This window comes from Hypanus sabinus, chromosome 13, assembly GCF_030144855.1.
Source record: "Hypanus sabinus isolate sHypSab1 chromosome 13, sHypSab1.hap1, whole genome shotgun sequence".
NCBI lineage: Eukaryota > Metazoa > Chordata > Chondrichthyes > Myliobatiformes > Dasyatidae > Hypanus > Hypanus sabinus.
Genome location: NC_082718.1, coordinates 99255952 through 99272851, shown reverse-complemented (window position 1 = coordinate 99272851; position 16900 = coordinate 99255952). Strand labels below are relative to the sequence as shown.

The following is a 16900-nucleotide window of genomic DNA, read 5'->3' as shown; positions in this document are numbered from 1 at the left end:
TGTGAAAAATGTGAATTAAGTAATGTGAGAAGTCATGCAATTAAACCATGTGTTAGGACTAAAGCATTTGGGAAGCTGGACTTGTAATTATTATTTGTGCAGGTATCGTTTTTTTGGGTTCATAATATTATAGTATTTTATCTGCAGCTAAAACTTTGAAATTTATCTTGCATGAAGGAGCTAAGAAAGTTGAGAGGAGATTTTATAGAGATGTACAGACCTTGATTGGCTTTCACAGGACAAACTGAAAGAAGCTGTTTTCATCAGCAAGTGGTTCTAGGAACAGGAAGAACAATTTCAAGATTTTGGCCATGAGAAGCAAGATGGGCGCAGGAGAAACACTTATAAGCAGAAAATAGAAATGATCTGGAATTCATTCTCAATACACTGGTGGAAACAGAATCAATCAGAGCTTTCAAGAAAGATCTGAAACAATGTAAGGGCAGTGAGTGGAGGAATGAGACAAAGCAGAATGTTCTAGGAGCTGACAAAAACTTGATGGGCCAACTGGCCTCTTTCTCTGCTGTAACAGTTCCATAATCCTTGGATTCTATATTTATAAACATATTTTCTTTAAATTTATGTCTTTGTTCCTGACAACATGCTCTATATTTCATTACTTCTATCTGAAGCTTACCCATATGTGCCCATGTATACTTATGTACCACTGGTGTTGAGAATAGATTTAAATTTTCACTCCCAGTTTGTTCCTCTGTTATCTTTCATACCTATATTATTTTATTCTGTCCCCATAATCAATAAATCCCTTTTGTTGAGTTTATGCAGCCTTGGGGCAACAACATATATTAATAACAATCTAATATCACCAGACAGAGTACAAAACAGCATTCAGTTACACTAACCACTAGAGCATCAGGACATCAGCTGCAAGTAACCAACTAGAGTACATCCATCTATTCATGATAAAGAGTCACTAATAGCTTTATTGTTCATTATAAATTGATGCTTAAAAATTAATACACTTCCTACAAAACTTAAATTGTCAATTATTACTAAGTATTTAAATGTAAGGCTCCTTAAGATAACCCGATACTTAAAATGAAGTTCTAAATGATGTACTTTCTGAACAGGACCATTTCTTACCGTAAATTACCCACTTTCTTTTGAATTCCATTCTCTCTGCATGATTTACTCATCTCATTTGTTTGTGACTAATTGCATCTAGCATGTCCCAATTAATTTCCTTATATAAGAATTTGCAGCTTTACTTCTTCCCTGGGCAATTTGCTAATGCCGTGACAGTGCTTCTGCTCCTGATGAGGGCATCCTTTCTCCTGGGTTGATTGTGAAGGGAAGTGTGGAGCTGGTTTCCGGAATTGCCACCCTACCACACACTTACCATGTGTGATCATGCAAACACTAATGCCTTTTGTAAAGAACAATGGGAAGAATATTACTCTTATTGCTCCAATTAATATTACTATTGCTCCAAATTCTGGATTGAAAGTTATGAAGATAGAATATATTTTTTGGATAGAGGCATCCATGAGTTATGGGAACCATAAACCCTCCTGCCAGATCAAACAGTCTCCCCTGCAAACCAGAAGAAAGATGGTTTTGTACATGGGAGGCATAATCATGCAGTGAACATTCAATTTTCCAAAGAAAGAATGGAAGATTAGTAAAACAAAATTTCAGGAACTACATCGTGTGGGATGCTTTATTCCCATTACTTTTATTTTACCTTTTGATCTATCTTTTTTCACCTCATTGTTTCTGGTTTCAGATTGCTCTGGATATTTGGTCATGTGTGAGGATCTGTTATACAATGATGCATAATTCTCAAATTCTTGTAGACATATTATGCGCTGCAAAAAAGGACCTAGGTAACACCACTATAAAAACACCAATTATGTATAGTGATTTTTCAATCCATCAACCCACCCAAGGATGAAGGATTAGAAGTGGAGTTGATGTAAGTAAGGCATGGTACATCAGCTGGCAGGTCCGGGACGGAGTGAGTGATGATGGAAAGGTTATGGCGACGTCTCTGGCAGAAACCCATGTGTGAACTTGTTTAATGAGGTGAAGTAACAAGCTCACAAGCCTGAAGGGAAACAGCACAGATCGTGAGGCAAGGAAGTTCAAAACTCATTCTGTTGCAGGTCTTACTCACCTTTGTAGAAGCAGAGAACCATCATATACACAAGAGATTCTGAAGATGTTGAAATCTAGAGTAACACACAGACCTGGAAGGGACACAGCAGGCTAGGCAGCATCTGTGGAAAGGAATAAAGTGTCTAAGTTTCAGGACAAGACCCTTTATCAAGTTTACTTCAGTCTTGATGAAGGATCACCAGGCCTGATGAAAGGTCTCGCCCTATAAAAGGGTAATCTCTTTATTCCCTTCTGTTTGCTGCTTAGCTTGTTGTATAAGATAATTAAAGGATTTGATAGGATTGAGGCAGGAAATATGTTCCAGATGTTGGGAGAGTCCAGTACCAGAGGGCATGGATTGAGAATAAGAGGTCAGTTATTTAAAACAGAGTTGAGGAAGAACTTCTTCTCCCAGAGAGTTGTGGAGGTGTGGAATGCACTGCCTCGGAAGACGGTGGAGGCCAATTCTCTGGATGCTTTCAAGAAGGAGCTAGATAGATATCTGATGGATAGGGGAATCAAGGGATATGGGGACAAGGCAGGGACTGGGTATTGATAGTGAATGATCAGCCATGATCTCAGAATGGCGGTGCAGACTCGAGGGGCCGAATGGTCTACTTCTGCACCTAATGTCTATTGTCTATTATCTCTCCAGCATTTTGAGTATAAACCGTCATGTTGTTGGAGATGGATGTTCTCTTGTCAAAGCCTTGAGAAGATTGGACATACTTCATCTAGAACCTCCTCCAAGATTTGCCCGCATATGTAATCATATTAGTTCAATAGTTCCATTTAATATCAGAAAAATGTCTGCAATATACATCCTGTAACTTCTGTTCTTCGCAGATGGCCAAGAAAACAGAAGAGTGCCCCAAAAAATGAGCGACAGTTAAAATGTTAGAATTCCATAGCCCCCCCATTCATCCCCATCCCACGTACAAGCAGCAGCAAAGTAACAACCCTCCCCCTCCTGCAAGTACTTCCTCAAAAAAGCAGCTCCACCTACCTAGCAAGTACTAGCAAAGCCCCAATAAATAGCTTGAACTGCAGTACAACAAAAACTAATCGAATAAACTCTTTTCAGGCTTCCAGACAGATACTTGTACCCGACTGGCAATCCAAGAAGAGTTTATTCATCATATACGCTGGGAAAGAACTAGGTCCTAAAAACTAATTGTTCACCCAACAATTTGACAACCACAGGCTGTTCAACCACTCCCTCTATTAAAGGGAAAGAGAGGTGTCCTCTTTCACAGTGAAAGGGGGGACATAACAAAACAACTTGCTGATTTATCGTGTTAAAAGTCTGTCCCGCCACTTTTTTTCCAAGTTCTCTGCCCACAGAGCCGGCAACAAAATCTGCCCCACCAAAACAGAGAGAGATAGAGACAGAGAGCACTATTCTCCAAGTACAGAGCCTTCGACAGCCTGTGCGCTGTTCCCGATGTTCCATTCTCTCCCGCCACACTTCTGTTGGCTGCACTGGCTTAGAATCAGCCCGTCAAACAGTGCCGCAAAACCTCAGAACCCCAAGGGCATGTTCATCTTCTAGGCCACATCCTTGGGATTTTGAAAGACGGCCGGTAGTGAGCCCCCAGGAGCGGGTCCCGCCACCACAAAGAACTGCAGTCTGAGTATAACTCCAGGTCAGGGTCTTCATCAGAACCCCATCCACCCTGAAAAGGAAAAAGAGACACATCAGAGATAGAAACTAACTGTTTTTGTAGATGAACTCAAAGCGCCATTGAGCACCAACGTAACTCCGCCTCCCCTGCGAATATCATACAAGTTTATTAGGATACATGTTTCCAAGTGACATGGCTCTGAGTGCCAAAGGAAGAAGGAAGCATCAAAGAATGAGCTTGTGAATGAACATATAATCCTGAATGGGTAGTATCGCTTCACTAGGAAAATGTTCATGTGAACAGTTATGCAGTGTAAGACACGTTTAAATACCAAAGTAGCATAGGTCAAATTCGAGAATGAAGAAGTGTTCAAGCAACCCAAAAACTACGCTCAGATTTGGCTGCGATCAAACATAACCAAAATCATTCAGTCTTGAACGGATGCAGAGATGATACAACCTTGGGAAAAAAAATCTCAAAGTAAACACTTGAGGCAAATTAGTGTGGATAGATCCTTAGTGCCTGACAAGATGTTCCCTCAGGCCCTGAGAAAGGCTAGTACAGAAATTGCAGCGGCCCTAGCAGAGATATTTAGAACTCTTTAACTATGAGTAAGGTGCAGCAGGATTGCAGGATAGCTAATGTTGTCCCATTGTTTAAAAAAGGCTTTAAGAATAAGCCAGGAAATTATAGACTAGTGAGCCTGACACCAGTAGTGGGAAAGTATGATAGTCTAAGGATGAGATATATGGGGATTTGGATAGACAGGGACTGATTAGGGATAGTGAACATAGCTTTGTGCGTGGTAAGTCATGTTTAACCAATCTTATAGAAATTTTCAAAGAAGTTACCAGGAAAGTTGATTCGGCAAGGCAGTGGATGTTGTCTAACGTAAGTTAGATATGGCCCTTGTGGCTAAAGGGATCAGGGGGTATGGAGAGAAAGCAGGTACAGGGTTCTGAGTTGGATGATCAGCCATGATCATACTGAATGGTGGTGCGGGCTCAAGGGGCCGAATGGCCTACACCTGCACCTATTTTCTATGTTTCTATGTTTCTAAACAACAACTATGGGGATAAATAGAGATTATCATACATCAATTATTTTATCCTAGTCTTATTTACCACTGCTCAATAAAAGATCATATTTGACTCCATTAGAGTGGTCACTTCAATTTAACATCTATAGTATTGTTTTACCTCGAAAACCTCACTGTATGTATCATGACCACTAAACAAAACTTTTTTGGGATTAACTGTCCTATAAACTGGATGGAGCAGAAACAGCAAAAGTATGTTTAACGCAAACAATAGCATATCATTCTGTTGCATTGACTCAAAGCAGTTTAAGTAAACTTTTTGTTTAGAGTACAGTGCCTGTTTTACACAGAAAGGAAATATAGAAGGAAATTCATCACAATGATATAAAAAAAGGTAGTCTTTGTAATTGGATATGAATTGTATTTGATTCTATTTGACTTGAATGATATCTTTGAGATTGATTTAAGGATTTTGTAGGCTTAGGTTGGTCTGAACAATGAATGTAATACCCTCAGCCCTTTATACAGAACGAATGTTCTTCAAATCTCTGTAAGTATATAAAATGTTTAATTTTCAAACTGTTTAAATATTTCAATGAGAAGTTGCTTTAATTGTTGAAGTTAACAGTCAACTGTTTCTGATGCTGGAGACAAAATTGCTGTCTGAATATTAGATGATTATCCGCGGCCTGTTTAAAAGGATTTGAGATACTACAAAAAAGTTGATGTTTTTTATCTGGCTGGTGGAGTGAAAGAAGCTGTTGAACTGACACAATCCTTTCTGTAACAGTGACATTGCATATAAATATTGCAGAGATATACAGTGTTATGAAACTATTTATATTGCCTTGATGTGTCTTCTGAAAAATGAATTCTTATTTGCAAAACATTTTTTCTTTTAAGTCTCTTTAAAGCCTCATTAAACGTACACAATTTTGACTGGTGGACATGATAAAGTTCTACTCACTTCATAGAGAATCATTTACCAAATCTCCTCCTGTCTGTTTATTTGACATAGTCCCTGTAGGGTCTGTGTTTTGGGCCTAATTGAAGTCAATATTGTTATTAAAATGCAAAATGCTCCATTTCATCAGGATTATCCTCCTGGCAACCATATGTAAGAAAGCAGTGCAGTAATTTAGTTCATTGACTGAATTTTCACTTAAGGACCAGATTGAGATATATTCAGAATCAGATTTATTATCATTGGCATGTTAACTTAGCAGCAGCAGTTCAATATAATACATAATAAAGGGAGAAAAATAAATTAAATAAAAATAATCATAATAATAAATAAATAAGTTATAGTATACATTACAGTATATGTATATTGAATAGATTAAAAATGTGTAAAAAACAGTATATTAAAAAAAAGTGAAGTAGAGTCCAAGAATTCAATGTCCATTTAGGAATCGGATGGTAGTGGGGAAGAAGCTGTTCCTGAATCACTGAGTTTGTGCCTTCAGGCTTCTGTACTTCCTACCTGATGAGAACAGTGAGAAAAGGGCATGACCTGGGTGCTGGAGGTCCTTATTAATGGATGCTGCCTTTTTGAGACACCACTCCCCGAAGATGTCCTGGGTACTTTGTAGGTAAGTGCCCAAGATGGAGACGACTAGATTTACAACCCTCTGCATTTTCTTTTGGTCATGTGCAGTAGCCTTCCCCCCACCCCACCAGACAGTGCTGCAACCTGTCAGAATGCTCTCCGCAGTACATAGAAACATAGAAAACCTACTGCACAATACAGGCCCTTCAGCCCACAATGCTGTGCCGAACATGTACTTACTTTAGAAATTACCTAGGGCTACCCATAGCCCTCTATTTTTCTAAGCTCCATGTACCTATCCAGGAGTCTCTTAAAAGACCCTATCGTATCCACCTCCACCATCGTTGCCAACAGCCCATTCCATGCACTCACCACTCTCTGCATAAAATCTTACCCCTGACATCTCCTCTACACCTACTTCCAAGCACCTTAAAACTATGCCCTCTCATGTTTGCCGTTTCAGCCCTGGAGAAAAGCCTCTGACTATCCACACGATCAATGCTTCTCATCATCTTATACACCTGTGTCAGGTCATCTGTCATCCTCCGCTGCTCCAGGGAGAAAAGGCTGAGTTCACTCAACCTATTCTCATAAGGCATACTCCCCAATCCAGGCATCATCCTTGTAGATCTCCTCTGCACCCTTTCTAAAGTTTCCATATCCTTCCTGCAATGAGGCGACCAGAATTGAGCGCAGTACTCCAAGTGGGGTCTAACCAAGGTCCTATATAGCTGTAACATCACCCTTCGGCTCTTAAACTCAATCCCATGGTTGACGCAGGCCAATGCACTGTATGTCTTCTTAACCACAGAGTCAACCTGCACAACAGCTTTGAGCGTCCTATGGACTCAGATTCCAAGATCCTCTGATCTTCCACACTGCCAAGAGTCTTACCATTAATGCTATATACTGCCATCATATTTGTTCTAAAACTCCTAATGAAGTATAGCCGCTGTCTTGCCTTCTTTATAACTGCATCAATATGTTGGGACCAGGTTAGATCCTCAGAGATCTTGACACTCAGGAACTTGAAACTGCTCACTCTCTCCACTTCTGATTCCTCTATGATTGGTATGTGTTTCTTTGTCTTACCCTTCCTGAAGTCCACAATCAGCTCTTTCATCTTACTGACGTTGAGTGCCAGGTTGTTGCTGTGGCATCACTCCAGTAGTTGACATATCTCACTCCTGTACACCTTCTTGTCACCACCTGAGATTCTACCAACAATGGTTGTATTGATGGCAAATGTATAGATGGTATAAATGCACAGCTGAAAATCAGCAGGTGCATATTTAAAACTACAACATTCTTACTCACTTGGTATTCAACTCCCCCACTATTTCCAAGACCAGTGTTTTGAGGGTGAAAGAAATAACTACCTAAACAGGCATGTAGAAGCCACCAAATTTTATTCAAATAGGGGCATTTTTTTACATGCAATATTTAAATAGTGGTCTGCCATATTAGTTTATCAGCATGATTCATTTTCATTCAGAGAAGTTATCTCTTAACACAATTGTGTCAGTTGTCTTTTGATGTTCCCATTCCCTGTGGAACTGTCTTCTAAAAATGTTTGCTGAAATGCCTTGAAACAATGCAACAAAACCATAAACTATTGCATGGGTTATATATTACAACTCTGGCTTAAGATAACTTGAAGGTTGAGTCAGACTGAAAATGTTTACAAAGCAAAGATAAAATTTAAATTGAAGTGTTCATTTGAGGAGCTCAAAGGAGACCATCTCCTATGGAGATTCAATAAGAAAGCTATGGTCTCCCCGCCTTAAATCGCCTTTTTCCCCTTCTCAGAATCAGATTAGAAACAGACTTATTATTACTGACATGTGACATGATTTTTTCCTTTGTTTTGTGGCAACAGTACAGTGCAAAGACATTGATATCTATAAATGATTTAAAAAAAAGTGCAAAGGAAGTTAATAATAAGGTAGTGTTCATGGTCTGTTCAGAAATTTGATGGTTGAGGGGAAAAAGCTGTTCTTAAATTATTGAGTGCAAATCTCCAGGCCCCTGAACCTCCTTCCCAATGCTAGTAATGAGAAGAGGGTATCTCCCAGACGATGAGGGTCGTTACTGAATAATGCCGCCTTCTTGAGAAACCGTTTCTTGAAGATCTCCTCAATGGTGTGGATAGTTGTTCCTGTGATAGAGCTGGCCGAGTCTATTGCCCCCTGCAACCTCTTGTAATCCCGTGCCTTGGAAGCTCTATAGCAGGTTACAATGCATCCAGTCAGAAAGTTCTTCATCAGCTAACTGTAGCCCAGTAAGCATAAAAGGACCATTTCATGGATTCTTAACAGCTACATTTCTGGTCAATCTCCTTATACATTCAAAGTTCAAACTTCAAATCAATGCTCAAATGTACCAATATGTCACCATATACAACCCTGAGATTTGTTTTCCTGCGGGAATACTCAGCAAATGTAGAGAATTGTAGCGATAACACGATCAATGAAAGATCAACCAGAGTGCAGAATACAACAATCTGTGCAAAGACAAATATAAATAAACAGCAAAAAAATAATGAAAACACGAGCTAATGAGATAAAGAGTCCTTAAAGTGAGATCATTGGTTGTGGGACCGTCTCAGTGGGTGGGAAGTGAGTGCATCTAAGCAATACACTGTTAAATCAGAGCTAAATTGAAATGCCCTAGATTATAAGCCCGTGGTCACTGACCGCATTGCACTCACTAATTTTCATCCATCTGAAACCCAATCAGAGGTAACACTGGTCTCAAGATCAATATAAATCTCTTCTTTATATTATCCACAGAATAAACTGCTCAGAACTAACAATAATTTCTGCACAATTCTCATGTTTATAACTGTCGAGGAAGTTTTTTAATGGTTTCTCAATGGAAAGCAATCTATAAATTAGGTAACTCAATGTATTCTGTATACATACAGCATGCCACATCAGAATTGATTAAGTAAGCAATATAGATAGTACGATATTTATATGCTACTGAATAATATGAGGATAAGCGCTGGAAATAGCTCTTCATTGGAAGTTTTTTGTTATAGGCAATATCATAAATCTATACCACATGTTTAATTTTGAAGATTATTTCACTAGCACATGATAAGTAAAAGCGTGACTGACATTAGTTTTAATATGACTCAGAAATGTAAATAACATATTTCAATATCCATTCAATTAACATTTACAATGAGATCTTTGGGATAATATACTAAATTAATATTTTCTTCCTTTTATTCAAAGGGTCAAAGGTTCAATGCTTTGCTTATTATCGAATCATATGCAACTCTGAATTTTGTTTTCTCCAGATAGCCACAAAGTAAAGAAAGAACAAGAAACATCATACCCACACCCCTGCACAAAAAAGAACAACATTCTGATCATCAACCCCCCCCCAAGCCCTCCCTCCCCCTGCACAACACGAAACAGCAACACTGACCCCCCCCCCCCAAAAAAAAACACAGAACAGGAAAACCCATCAGTCTGCAAAAGTCCACAGTGCATAACTGCTACAGTCCAATCTGTAAACACAGAACCACGATACCATCACTAGCATTCATCGAAAGAGGGGGACACCACATGAGGCAGAGAGGGCTGCCACCTGCCACAGTGAGCCACATAGTGCTAGTTCACTTGCACAGAACTCTCCTTCACGATCCACATTCGCCTTGATGTCTCAATCTTCTTCAGCGCTTTAATTGGTGATTAACGGATGCTTTAGCCAGAACAATGGAGTCAAACATTGGCTGATGCCCCACCTCAAAGTTTCTTCAAATCGAGGCTTTCCAAGTGCGTGCTTGTTTCCCAGAATCTACTTGGAGACAGCAAAGCGTTGGGCCACTCAAACGATCTCCAAACTGTAAATCACAGGTTCTAACTGCCCCAGAAAGACATGTAAGGTGAAAAACATCTGCAAGAGAAGTAAAAAAGACATTTTCCTGAGCTATCTGGAAGACGTTGACCAAGGGAGCATCGCACACTGGCGCCATCTTGACCAGATTCTATTCTCTGTTTTCTTCTGACAACAGTGAAGTATTTAGTGGTGAGTGTCATACTAGCCAGCATCTGCAGTTCTATAATTCAATTTAATTTTCATCTCACTGATGACAGTCGCAATACAAGAGGTCGGATGCAAAATGGGTACATTGGCATCCATCTTCCAGTGCAGAAATCTGATCGGATATTTGGCAAAAGAGAGAGGAAAGGCTGAACACAAGAGATGCTGGAAATCCAGAGCAGCACACACAACATGCTGGAGGAACTCAGCAGGTTAGGCAGCATGCGAAACTGAGTGGACATTTTGGGCCAAGACACTTCATCAGGAATGGAACCAAAGAGGGAAAGCACTGAAAAAGGAAGGAAAAGCTGAATCTTGCAGAAGTTCCCTCAAAACATTTCAATTGTAGTGAATGGCTGGAATGTTCAGTGATAGTTATGGCTTATTTGCAGTACTGCGTGGATGCTAATTTTGTCTCTTCATTGACAGTTGTGGGAATTATTTTCAGTTTCTAACCCCTGCCTTAGATTTATTACACCAAACAATTCCAGAGACACTTTCAGTTAAGTTTTTTTCTTCAAATGATATGGACACCACGTCCAATGCCATCAATTACTGAAAAACTCTCATTGCTCCGGTCTGAGGAAAAAAGTTAAGAGTTAACTGCATCACTGAATTGAAGTCACATGGGAGCCAATCCAGGTAAGAATCAGAATCAAGTTTATCACTGCAGACATATGTTGTGAAATTTGCTGTTTTTGCAGCAGTAGCAGAGTATATTACATTAAAATTGCTATAAATTAGAATAAGAAATATTTTTAAAAAATGTAGTGCCAAAAGGGAGCAGAATAGTGAAGTAAGTGTTCATGGATCATTCAAAAATCTGAAGGTGGAGGGGAAGATGTTGTTCCTAAAACACTGAGTGTGTGTCTTCAGGCTCCTGTACTTCCTCTCTGATGGTACTAGTAAGAGGAGAAGGATGGCAGATTTCCTTCCGAAGAACATCAGGGAACCAGATGTGTTTTTCAACCAGTGTCAATCATATATTACCCTCTTTACACAACCTATGTCTTAAGTCATTGATAATTAAAGGATAAATTTGTCTTGGTTCTTTTTTCATGGCAACATGAAACTTATTCCGAACTTTTGAAAGTAATTGTGCTGATAACAGCCTGAAAAAGTTAATTGCTTACATTTGCGTTGGGGGGCGTGCATCAAAAGTGTTTATGTTTTTTTACTAGCAACTTATTCTCAATCAAGTTAATCACTGCTCTAACAGTGTAGGACTTCCTGATTAAGTTCTCATTTGAGGACTGAATTTTCTGTTCTATAATACCTGGTAGTCATGTGACTCATTCCTCACTTGTTAAGCTGTGAAAATTTCCCCTGTATTACATTTGGTGCAGAACTATTCTACATCTTTTCAGTACTACATTGATTAGTGTGCGGGGGATTGCCTTCATGCATGGTGCTAGTGCGGTAAGCAGGCAGAAATTTAGGGATTATTTAATTTAAATTTAATTAGCAATAACTTCAGTATCACAATACCTCCCAATGTTAAACTATGATTAATTCCCAGTTCCATGGTCATAAGCATGAACGTTTGCCTTGATCTTAAGCTAGATGGCAGGAGACTTTGGTAGGTTTCAGAAGTATGTAAACAATGTAGTCCATTAACGCAGTTAAGTTTCTGACACAAAAAAAAACATATGGAGATTCAGGCTCAGGAGAGAATCCTAATGTCAACATCTCTGAGGATCTACCCGAGGCTCAACATATCAATACAGTTGCAAAGAAGGCACGACCGTGGCTATATTTCATTAGGAGTCTGAGGGATTTGTTATGTCACCAGAGACACTCACAACTTTCTACAGATGTACTGTGGAGAGCATTCTAACTGGCTGCATCACCATCTGGTATGGGGCGAGGGGGCACTGCACTGGATTGGAATAAGCTGCAGAAAGTTGTGAACTCAGTCAGCTCCATTGTGAGTACTTGCCTGTCCAGCACCCAGGACATCTTCAAGGAGTGATGCACCAAACAGGTGGTATCCATCATTAAGGACCCCCATCACCCAGGACATGCGCTGTTTTCATTGTTACCATCAGGGAGGAGGCACAGGAGCCTGAAGGCACACACTTAATATTCAGGAACAGCTTCTTCCCCTCTGCCATCAGATTTCTCAAAGGACATTAAGTCCATGAACAGTACCGCACTATATATATACTTCTTAAATGCAATTCTCAGTTTTTATCATTATGTATTGCAAATGTACTGCTACCGCAAAATAACAAATTTTACCATGTATCCTGGAGATATTAAACATGATTTTGATTCTGAAATATAAGAGTGAGAGCAGGCTCTCATTTAACTTTCTTAATAGGCCAAGACTTGCTAGAAAGCTTCACCAGCCCCAGAAGATTTGGGTACCCTATTCTCTAGGCATTTCCTCTCTCTGACATCAGATTTCCTCTGGGCTTTCTGTGAAGCACTTAAGAAGCCTAAAATATAATCATGCTGAAGAAGGCTTTTCAGGAAGAATTTTGAGTTGGGAATGGGTTAAGATTTATGAGAACTTAGCTTGGTGTACGGTCAGGAATGATGAAGTAAGTGAACCAGGCATTGAATAAGAGGTCAAAGGTCCTGGCAGCTGCAGAGATAAATAGGGATGAGATTGCTGAGGGATCTGAGTGCAGGGAAGAAAAGATGAGACTGAGAAAATAAGCTAACAAAAACAGTATTGGTACGTAGCTTATTATAAAACAAGAGAAGCAGCCACAACTTTACCATGCCAGGGTTCAAATCCTAAACACTATTTTTCACTCTGCAGAGAAAATCTGTAGAACTATTTGTTTCAAAGGTAATGCAAATTATCAAAGTGAGTGATAAATTATATTGGAAGACATAGTTGGGGAAAAATATAAAGAAAATCAGGCTGTACGAACATTGTGAACATTAACAGAACCGAATGGAGGAACTAGCTTTGCACAGAAAATGCTGGAAGAACTGAGATGGAAAAGAATAAGGAGATGAGATGAGACCCTCGCTCAGGACTGAAAAGAAAGGAGCAAAGAAGCCTGAATAAGAAGGTGGGGGGAGGGAAAGGAGTATAGAAGGTGATAGATGAAGCATGTGAGGAGAAAGGTAGGTGGGGTAGGGGGTGAATGAGAAGCTGAGAGGTGATAGGTGGAAAAGGCAAAGGGCTGAAGAAGGAATCTGATAGGAGAGGAGAGAAAGGGAAGGAGGAAGGGCACCAGAGGGAGGTGATACGTTGGGAAGGTGAAGAGAAGAGGACAGAGGGAAGCCTAGTTTTGTACATCAGAAATTTGCCTATTACTTGTATAAGGACACATTTTCAATGTCTTCAATGTCTTCTGATGGTAAATCTGGAAACAAATACCAGCAGCTGAAGCAAACTGATTTGCATAGGTATCAATTTAAATAGAGGTGAAATGCAAATGTAGACAGCTTCTGGTGCAAAGGTCTATTTCGCACAAAAAGACTTTTACCTTTGCAGGAGTTGCAAAAGTTGGAATTTTCCAATTCCAGATATTATGGAAACTGCTGCAGATGTAAATAAGCTTGTTATAGAATTTAGGAAAGTGACAAAAATGTAACTGTAATAGTAGAAGCGTGTTAAGATGGTACTTTTTAAACATTCTTCAATATTTAAGTACTCTTAGAGAGCAGATCTGTTCCCTCTGAGCATTTCACTACAGAAGCCTATTCATTTTATGCTGAGGACTTCATCTCCGTCAAAACTATGACTTTTAATTTCTTTAGTATTTTACATTTGCAAATATACAATTTATTCTGAATATTTTTCTCTGCTGTAGTGAGTCCACTGTTGCTTGAGGTCAACCATGAATGTTTCACCCTAGCTATCTACTGTATGTGATATGCAAGCCAGAGTAGTACAATATGGAGAGCAAGCTGTTGCCCATGCAGCAGGCTCCCCGTCTCCACACAGCTGTTTGGCATTAACGGTGTCTGTCGCAAGAGTTGCCAGTCAGCGTTGAACTCAATGTAGGACTGTCTTAGGGAATTCAGCTCCAGGGCTTTTCCTCAGTGCTTATTCCCAAAGCCTTCCTGATGAGTGGGTATAGCCACAAGGCAGGGGGACTTTGAGATCACAGTTCTTCTTCTCCGAGTTGAGCTGACCCACCATGGCTAATGAGACCCATCTACCTGAAGCGACTGGTTCTAAGAAGCCTTTGTCATTCTCCTGTCAGTAGAAGTAGTTCCGCCGGACTTAGCAGCAAAGCCTCATGTAAAGACCAAGAGCTGGACTTGGTTGTCAGAGGCTATATGAGATCCACATCATTGGGAGCTTTTAATAGGTAATGGGAGTTTATCCCAACTACTCTCCCAAAGCCTGGCTTTGATAATCTTAGGAACCCTCTACCATTGGAAGACCAAATATTATCACTACCTTTAAGAGTTAAGTAATTTGCATCTTTTCCTCACTATTTCCCTAGCTAAAATGATTTCCCTAAGACTGACTATACTTTGACTGCTGAAATAAATGAAACTATTTAAAAATGGGAAAATACTTAATTTCCCATTAGTTGTAGTAAATTACAGGCATGCAATGAAGTTTCAAACCATATTTATGGTCTCAGCTGTATAACCCTGATCTTGAAAGTTTTTTTTTGGGTAGAATGGAATAAAATAAAATTAAATCTCCCCTGTACAGTACTAAGTCTACCCTTATTTACATATTCATTTTGATGAAAGAAAAATGTGAACCATCGATGACATTCTGCTCCCTCTCCAAACTTGGTATTTTCTTTATTTCTCTTGGTGTAAAAATACTAATGTAATAGCAGTTTTGTTTTCACATTTTTACATTTTAAACAAACCATAGCTATCCATTCAGTCCTCAACAGCTTTACTGCATGAAGACACTTGCATAATCTCAACATCTAAATTGATCTTGAAGTGTGAACTTTAAATGCAATTATGCAAATCTTTCCTTGTTCTCCCTCTAGTTCCTTTCAACATTGCCATGCTTTGAAATCCTCCTTGAAATTCCTGGCCTCCTACACTTTTCATGGTATGGAAGTTGTCCTGTCCAAGACCAGAAGAAGCTGCAGAAGATGGTGAACATAGCCCTTGTTATCTCATTAGATGCTGAAAAAGCCTTTGATAGAGTTGAATGGACATATTTATTTAATGCATTGAGAAACTTTAATTTTAGTCCTAATTTTATATCATGGATTAAATTAATATATTATAAACCTGTTGCTTCTGTTCTTACAAATAATTATAGATCCTCTTTTTTTCAATTATCTCGTGGTACGAGACAAGGTTGTCCTTTAAGTCCTTTATTATTTAATATTGCATTAGAACCTTTAGCTATTGCTATTCGTGAGTCTCCTAATATTTTTGGTATTATCCGTAATGAGAAGTTATACAAATTATCGCTTTATGCTGATGATTTGTTGTTATATATTTCTAATCCTAGTAGGTCTATTCCTGCTATTTTATCCTTGTTGGCTCAATTTGGTAGTTTTTCTGGTTATAAGTTAAACTTAGATAAGAGTGAGTTATTCCCTTTAAACGCGCAAACTTTATTGAGTGATAGGATGCCATTTAAAGTTGTTACTGATAACTTTATCTATTTAGGTATAAAAATCACCAAGAAATATAAAGATTTATTTGGACTGAATTTTTTACCTATGCTTCATCAAATTCAGCAACTTACTACTAGATGGTCTCCCTTATTTTTATCATTAGTTGGTCGGATTAATGCTATTAAAATGATGATTTTACCGAAATTTTTATATTTATTCCAAGCTTTACCAATTTTTATTCCTAAATCTTTTTTTGATAATATTGATTCAAAGATTTCCTCATTTGTTTGGCAAAATAAAAATCCTAGGTTAAGCAAAAGGCAATTACAAAAGTCTAAAAAAGATGGTGGTCTAGCTTTACCTAACTTTAGATTTTATTATTGGGCGAATAATATTCGTAACCTAATGTACTGGAAACTAGATTTGGATTCATCTGTGTGCCCACAGTGGGTAAATTTGGAATGTAGTGAGGTTAAGGGATATTCTATATTTTCCGTTCTTGGTTCTTTTCTTCCTATTGATTTAGCCAAATTCAATAAACAGATATCTAACCCTGTTGTTAAACATACACTACGAATTTGGTTTCAATTTCGCAAATTCTTTAATCTGAAAAACTTTGCTTTGGACAGCCCTATTTTATGTAATTTTTTTTTTAAACCTTCATTGACAGATCAAGCTTTTAGTATATGGAAAAGGAAAGGTATAAAATGTTTTCGTGATCTTTTTTTTGAAGGTACTTTGATGTCTTTTGATCAACTATCCAACAAATTTGAATTACCTAAATCTAATTTTTTTAGATACTTACAAATTAGAAATTTCTTACATAAAATTCTTCCATCTTTTCCTAATTCAACTCCATCGGATTTTTCAGATTTGATTTTTACTTTTAATCCTTGTCAGAAGGGATTAGTAGCTTTTATTTATAACATGATTATGAAGATACAGCCAGAAATATCGGATAGAATTAGACAAGAATGGGAAAAAGAACTTCGATGTA

At 38.6% G+C, this 16900-nt stretch overlaps 1 long non-coding RNA gene across 1 annotated transcript in view; it reads left to right on the top strand.

Annotated features, from left to right (window-relative positions):
• LOC132403546 (uncharacterized) overlaps positions 1-15442 on the top strand; it is a 31627-nt gene extending 16185 nt beyond the window's left edge. Inside the window, exon 3 of the long non-coding RNA XR_009515290.1 lies at positions 15319-15442. This is a non-coding gene — a long non-coding RNA (uncharacterized LOC132403546). The remainder of the gene's footprint in view (positions 1-15318) is intronic.
• Positions 15443-16900: the final 1458 nt, after the last annotated feature.